We start from the raw sequence: 7,151 nt of genomic DNA, 5'->3' as shown, positions 1-7,151 counted from the left end.
ATCATTCGTCGAGTCAGTTGGCTCGTCCAGCTCTCATTACGCGACGCTACTTCAACAGGGGTAGAATGATTTCTTTTTTTGATGAACACGATTGTACCTTGCACGAAAGAAAGCGTCAATGACGTCACACTATTTCCGTGATGAAGGTCATTACCATGGGCACAATATTTGATATCGGGAAGCAACTTTATTCATGACGCACTCTCCCATCCGGGGGGGTGTAACACGCGGCGTGAGTTTTCTGTCACCACGTTTTGATATTCTTTCAACAAACGATACAAAGGATCCGTAAGATCCCTGATGATTATTGTCTCACTCATCGCACTAAGCGTACTTAATAACAGATTTACCCAGTAGGGAGAACAATCTTGGCTCGTCCTCCAGCTCTAATCGTACCATTTGGGTGGCCTCACCATATTGCATTTTCTTGCACATATTCACAAGGAATTATTCCTTCCGACCTTTGAACGTTCAACAAGAGATTATAAGGAGGAATTGTAAAGCCGATAACTATTTTAGTCATTTCATTCATATGCGTATCATCGCTCTCGTCACTTACCGTTGACCTTTACTGCTCTGCGCGTAGGGCCAGTCACACGGAAGTGATAATTCAGCAATACCGTCTCATCGTGAGAAAATCAATCATCTTTCTTATCTCAGTGAGTCATCAAAATTTTGAACGCATATTGCAATTTTGGGTTTTGCATGGAAAAGAAGAGTGAAAAACCAGCCACACAGCCTTTTTGCAAAGTGTCATGCAGTTGAATCTTAGACTATAAACTCGCTGCTTTCATTTGACCTCAACTTCGTTGACTCTGACACGGGAGAGAGGGTCACCCAATTGCTTCCGATCGCTACCAGACTAACTAAAAAAGCAACAGCCTAAAGTTGTTTTTATAATCTCGCCCGAAAAAACTACTAAGTACCACGACATACAGGCGTTCTTTCTTGGCTCAACTGCCTCAACGAGCGCATTTGCCTTCCGGGATTTGTTCAAGGCAAATAGCACTAACATTGTTGTCAATTCCAGACCACCCCATGTTCTGCAAGATAGCTATCACAGCTGCGTGGGCTAAAGCCGCGTCTGCTTTCTGGTAGAGGCGGGTTCCAGATCCTGTGAAGTTCCATTAAAAGAAAAGTGCAAAGCACCCAGATTTTTTTATCTTTAGCCATCCAATGGATCGCTGTGTTCCAGCCACGCCGTGCCTACGATGCAATCGTGTATCAAGTTAAGGTTATGTACATGACCAGTTTTTACGCTGTCAAAGTCAAACATCACATGGAGTCCATCGAAGCCTTCAAATTTGTAGCAGTGCAGACGTCCCAAGAAGCACGAATATAGAATTCCTATTTCGCATCGTTAATGCCTCAACATATTGTCGGCTACTTTTAATATCGCGCTTCATGCTAAACCCTGATTATAAGTGGACCTTCCACAAATTTAAAACCCGTGGCCTTTTTGTCAACAACAAACAATCTGGGTCGTTAAACACATTCTATAAAAAAGGAGAGTCTGCATTGAGGGTTGTTCTCATTGAACATGACCTTCATGAGATATAGTGGAACTTGGTCGATTTCGATTAGACCACCCTTCGTCTTCTTGTACTTGATGTTTCCCCTTCAGTGCCCCCCCCCGACCGTTAGCCGACTGATCATACCACTCAGTCGGGGGCGAATACGCGAAAGCCATATGTTTCGTACTATCACAGCTATCATCGCTGATTACCGTGGCGCTAGCTATTCAACAGCAAAGAAAGTTCTTTTATCTTTTTTAGCCTGGCTGGGAAAACCTTGGCGCACTCGCACAGCTAGCACTATCAGCCCTCATCTGCCCTTGGCGGCACGGAAGCTGCACTCGCATTGAGTGCAACGCCCACCACTTCCCCGAAGAAGTAGGAACGGCGTGGAAAGTCTCGGTGCAAACCGTACCCGGTCGAAGATCCTGTTACCACGGGTTGAAACATTTAATACTTTCCTCCTGGGCATAATTTGCCAGTTCTTGCCTCTCGTTAAGGTAGCCAGGAACTTTGCATGCATCCGACACGCCTAGTTAGGACCGGCGACATCTGTCGCTTCGATTTGTTCACTGTTGGGAGCGCCTCTTTTAGCGAGGTATCGCACACTTAAAACAATTTTCTAGTGTGTGTAGCAGGTTCCAAAATTTTTATAAATACCAAATGATTTGGTTTTTATGAATATTCAAAAATGCATTTTTTTTAAGTTTCGTATTTACCACAACTCTACCAAATGTGTATGGTATATATTTATGATTGGGATATATAGTTGATGCGAAAGTAAGATGGTTTGATTACCCACTCAAAAATCACCCTTGGTTACTGGCCACGCCAAGATAATTGCTGAGTGCTTGAGACAAAAGATTCATTATCATTACTCAAATTACAAAAAAACATTATTGTGACAGTAAAGCTGTTGATTGAATCAATTGAGTTCAGCACTAATATCTTGGACAAGTATTTATCGTCTGTCAATTACGTTTCGCAGCGATGACAGCACTTGTCCGATAAAAATATAACGCCGAGAAAATTTAACACAGTAACAATATTCAATATTAAGTATTCAACTTATTGATATTCAAGGGTAAATGCATCATTGATATGACATGATCTTAGGGTCGAGCCATGTGGCATACGTATGCATCATTTTCAAAAGCAAACGAGCTTACACACAAGTGTGAATGACATTCCTAAAAGTTGACGCGTCAATAATGTGTTTTTGGTTTCTTAGCAGCAATAATCATGGAAATACAAACCATAGCAATTATGATGTGATGGCTACATGTTTTGCTCGCATATATTATTTTATGGATAGAAATGCTTTTTGTTTACCGTCAAAAAGACACTCAAAGTCGCAAAAATAAAGGTGAGATTACCAGCAACGGCTCTAGTAGCCATTCATCACAAACTAGCACCTCGCCACCGTCATAATAAAACATGATTTAAGCTTTAGCAAGATTCTGCGAGTTGCTAACCGTCTCTTGCCTAGCCAAGAGACACTTTAGCTATCCAGATGGCGATTACACTATCCTTACACTTCCTTTAAGCCGACATCGCTAAGCATCACAAACTCCACTGAGCCTGACGAGCTCTGTGAATTTAGGCGACTTGTTCATGTAGTCGGAATCGATGGTACATACTGAACTTGGAATACATAGCATTCCGAACAAAATGGTGTCGCGGATCAATATGCTTCGCGCAAGAGTGATAACCAGCATTTGCTGCCTGGTTTATCGACGCTAACAGCAGTATGTAGGTCTAGTATAGGAGATATTAGACCCACAGTAATTTTTGAGTAGCCAAAAAAGAGCCATACACTCTAACCCGATGGTGGTATAACATGAGCCCGAAACTTTCATCTGCGTTGGAAAGTATTGACCGGCCACTTCTTTCCTCGCCGTACTTAAGCTAGCTTTATACAGGCCATTCGTTTGCCATTTTACTCTCAAGTCGTGACTTTTACAAGAAATTCAAAATCGACGCAGAACAAAAGCGCTTAACTACTTGTATACATCCTTTCGCCACCATTTTTTATCGTGACTAGAAGATTAGTAAATACTATACGCACAATCCATTTTATCCGTGCTTCATTTTTTCCATAGTGAGTTTCAAAATGGAATTCCCACCATGAAATACTTTTTGAGACTATAATATCCTAAAGCTTTCTTTGTGTTGGCGATAAGATTTTTGGTTATCCTGGTCATTCTTGTACGTTAATTAAGAATCATTGTACTTCATTAAATTTCATGAATTAAAAAATACTACGTCGGGGCGAGAAAAGCGACGACGTCCTGAAAGACGGCGCGAGCTAACACTTACAATGGTCGGATTACTGATATCAAATGCGAAAGAGCAAATGCGCGATTATCTGTGATGTAGAGTCTATATATTGACGAATTTGCAGCGTTCGTGATAGACGAGCCAGGGGATTCCCTCTCCATTGGTCGACTTTTCTTTCCAAATGGGGCCATCATCACAAGACACGAACTTCCACCTTCAACGTATGTCATTGAGACTAGGCATTCCTTTGGGACAAATTGCGCTTTATTAGGAGCGGAAGCGAAGGTGCAATCGGGCTCGAGCTTACAAAGGCTTTCCACATAGGTCAATCTACGCGACTGCGGTGTCGATCACCTGTTCAATTCGCAGTCGACACAGCAAAGCCTAGGAAACTCAACAAATTTTCGTGGAGGCCAATTGAAAGTTCGACGACATCGATTTTATCAATTTTAATTGCCGTTGCTCTGGCACAACTGCTTTAAACTTTATGTTAACGTTTCCCCCCACTCTTCTAGCGAGGCTTCGCAAATTTTAAACATGGATCCGCGTCATCGCAAAATGCAGCTTCAACTTCTTTCTAATCAGGCTTTTTGATGACACAGTTTATATGCTTGGTCTCCACTTTTCGCTTGAATGATGATGCAGCTGACAATTTCCATCCCCGCAAAATGCATTTGCCCGCAACATGGCAGGGCTGGAAAATTATGTCGTCTTCCAAGTAGACCACCTACACCTACTGAAAAATTGTTGGGCTCTTCAGCAGGGTTGCAGATCTCACAACGGTTGCAATGAGGTAGAGATGTCTTTAGTTTTGCGGGTATATCGCTTAAGAATCCATTACTGAAATTTGCTAGACAACCAGGCTTATGTTACCTGGTACACCGAAAAAAACTGTTGTCATCGGAAAAATCACTACAGTGGATTCAGCAATTTGTATTCGGACTCGGCAAATCTTTGCTGGCAGTTCTAATTAAACTTCTCTTTCGTTTTTATTCTTTCAGAGGAAGGAAGAGATCCTTGTCTTCTCGTTATGTCGTCCTTTTTCAAAATTTTCATTGTCGTACTAATCAATCTGTCTGATAGTCTCTCACCAACCTCATCTGCATCAACCTCGGCAGTTGCGGCAGCAGGTGGACACCATTAGCAAGCATGTCATCAATTTTCCACCCGTGAGTGCGGTCAGTAAGTAGATAAATGAAGCGAATAGCTTGAGTTTTGACCAGACCGTTAAATACATCTTCATTACAAGATATGGTATAATACGAAGGTATAAAACCCAAAGTATTGTTCATAAAAGTGAAGGGAACAACGTTAAATTGTTTGCCAATGTACGCTCTTGAAGAAAAATCAAAAGACAGAGCGTAACAATGTCTTCCGTTATAGAAACGTTCTCTCTCCCGGCTAGTAAATAGCCTCTTCTTACGCCAAAAAGTGGTGGAATAAACATATTACAGCTTTTACTCTCGGATTCGGCGGGCCATTATACCGCATTTGATAATCGTTCCTTCTTTTACTCAAAAAGAAGAGCAGTGACATCGCTTCTACTTATTGTGGCGACTCCACCATTCAACCAATCTTCAGATATTTCAACAATCTTTTCAGTCTAGAGTTTATTATTCAGCGACTGAGGTTCACGATGTCTCGCTAAAATAGGTCTGGGGCAATTGCATGTGTAGATGTTCAAACCTACATTACAGAGGTTCCGTCGGGCGTCCACAGGTGCGTCACCATGAATGAGAGTTTACTGTGTGTGCTGCGGCTGGAACTTGTAATCACTTTAGATCTTTAGCTTTATCACTTGATCACGAGCTAAGAAGATGGAAACTGCTACTCACCGATAAAAACATTCTTGTAAAGCTGACAGTACAGATTGTGAGTTCGATCTCAGGCATTTTGTTTATTCATTTATCTTAGGTGTGGTGGACGAGGGACTGCTTTTGAAGTGTTAAGCTATCGCTACATCAAGACTTAACAATCACTATGCAAATAGGAGATTATGCTGCGTAGCTCAAGATAAAGGATGACGTCTCTTTTGTCTTCCACGTCTGTTGCTTGCTAGTGCTTGCTGTCGACTTGAGCCTCACAGCGATCTTACTAGTAAAAATGGATTACCGAACACGTTTTGATACTTGGAAGTTTTACGGTCTAAAGTTGTCTTGGAATTCGATTGTTGAGCATACGTCAAGTGCGGCTAGTGAGATCCTGGCGAATATGCTCTATCGTATCTTGAGGTCATTGACACGAGCATATTTAAATACACAACACGGGAAGCAGACTACTAGAAAAGCTACATTACGCGTGTTGTTGCTTTTTTCTGGCAGGTCGCTAGACGATAACAGATAATTAGCATTGCTTCGTGTTGATTATCCCGCATGGTATCAAAATTCGATGTATTTCAGATGTATTTCAATATATTTTTACGTAGCTCCTAGCCAAAGAAAGATTCGCAATACTGTAGCTAGAGGACTTCGTTTGCGTTCTTGGGTTAAAGATATCGGCTTTGTGCAACTACAGAAGCATCACATCGCTTGCGTTTGATCAGACCTTTTATAGAGTTTTGATGTAATCTTGTTTTATTTTTATGTATGGTTTGTAAGCCTTTGAAAATGATGAGCGGTTCTAGCAACCTCGTAATGAATTCCAAATACAGTGAAGCAGAGCTTTGTCTATTGGGGGATTTATACCCTGTTCATGAATTGGGGCCACCACGGATCAATCCTATCAACGTAATTTCGGATGCTCTCGTCGGTCGGTATTTTGCGGGAGTATCAAACCAATTCGCTGGTTTGATGGATACGCGTGACTTAGGGACGAGCACTCATGGTTACAGTATCAGTGGCCAAGTACCGACTATGTATACTCGATGTGACGCATCTTTAACATCGCGAAGACTAAAAGAAACCAACACAACAACATCTAAACCCAAAATGTGCGACATCGCTGAAGACAGCAATAATTATGGGCCCTAAGAAAACTTTCTAGAAACTAACTATACCGGTGTGGATGACGGCCATCATGAAGTTGTGATTGTTGGTTGTTCATGGGCACACCGGTGGATTAGATCACCCCTGAAGAAGATGACATTTCGGATCCTGCTGAGTTAAAAGCTGTCAATTAGTATGATCAGAGAGTAAAAGTCATGGGTGGTACAAGAATCTGGAACGCCAAGCTTGCATGTTTGAGCATATTTGCTTAGGGTGGTACAAGGGACTAAACACCATGAGGAAACCAAAAGAACCGTGGTGTAAGGCTATCGTTGACGCATCATCAATAGCTCACAGTCAGTTCAATACGAAGGTTGGCGTGAAGGCATGGTGTCTTTGGTTATCCAGAACCGGCCAAATGTGACGTGGTCGT

Source organism: Plasmopara halstedii (genome assembly GCF_900000015.1).
Source record: "Plasmopara halstedii genome assembly, contig: Scaffold_614, whole genome shotgun sequence".
Lineage (NCBI taxonomy): Eukaryota > Oomycota > Peronosporomycetes > Peronosporales > Peronosporaceae > Plasmopara > Plasmopara halstedii.
Note: the sequence above shows the minus strand (reverse complement) of the source record.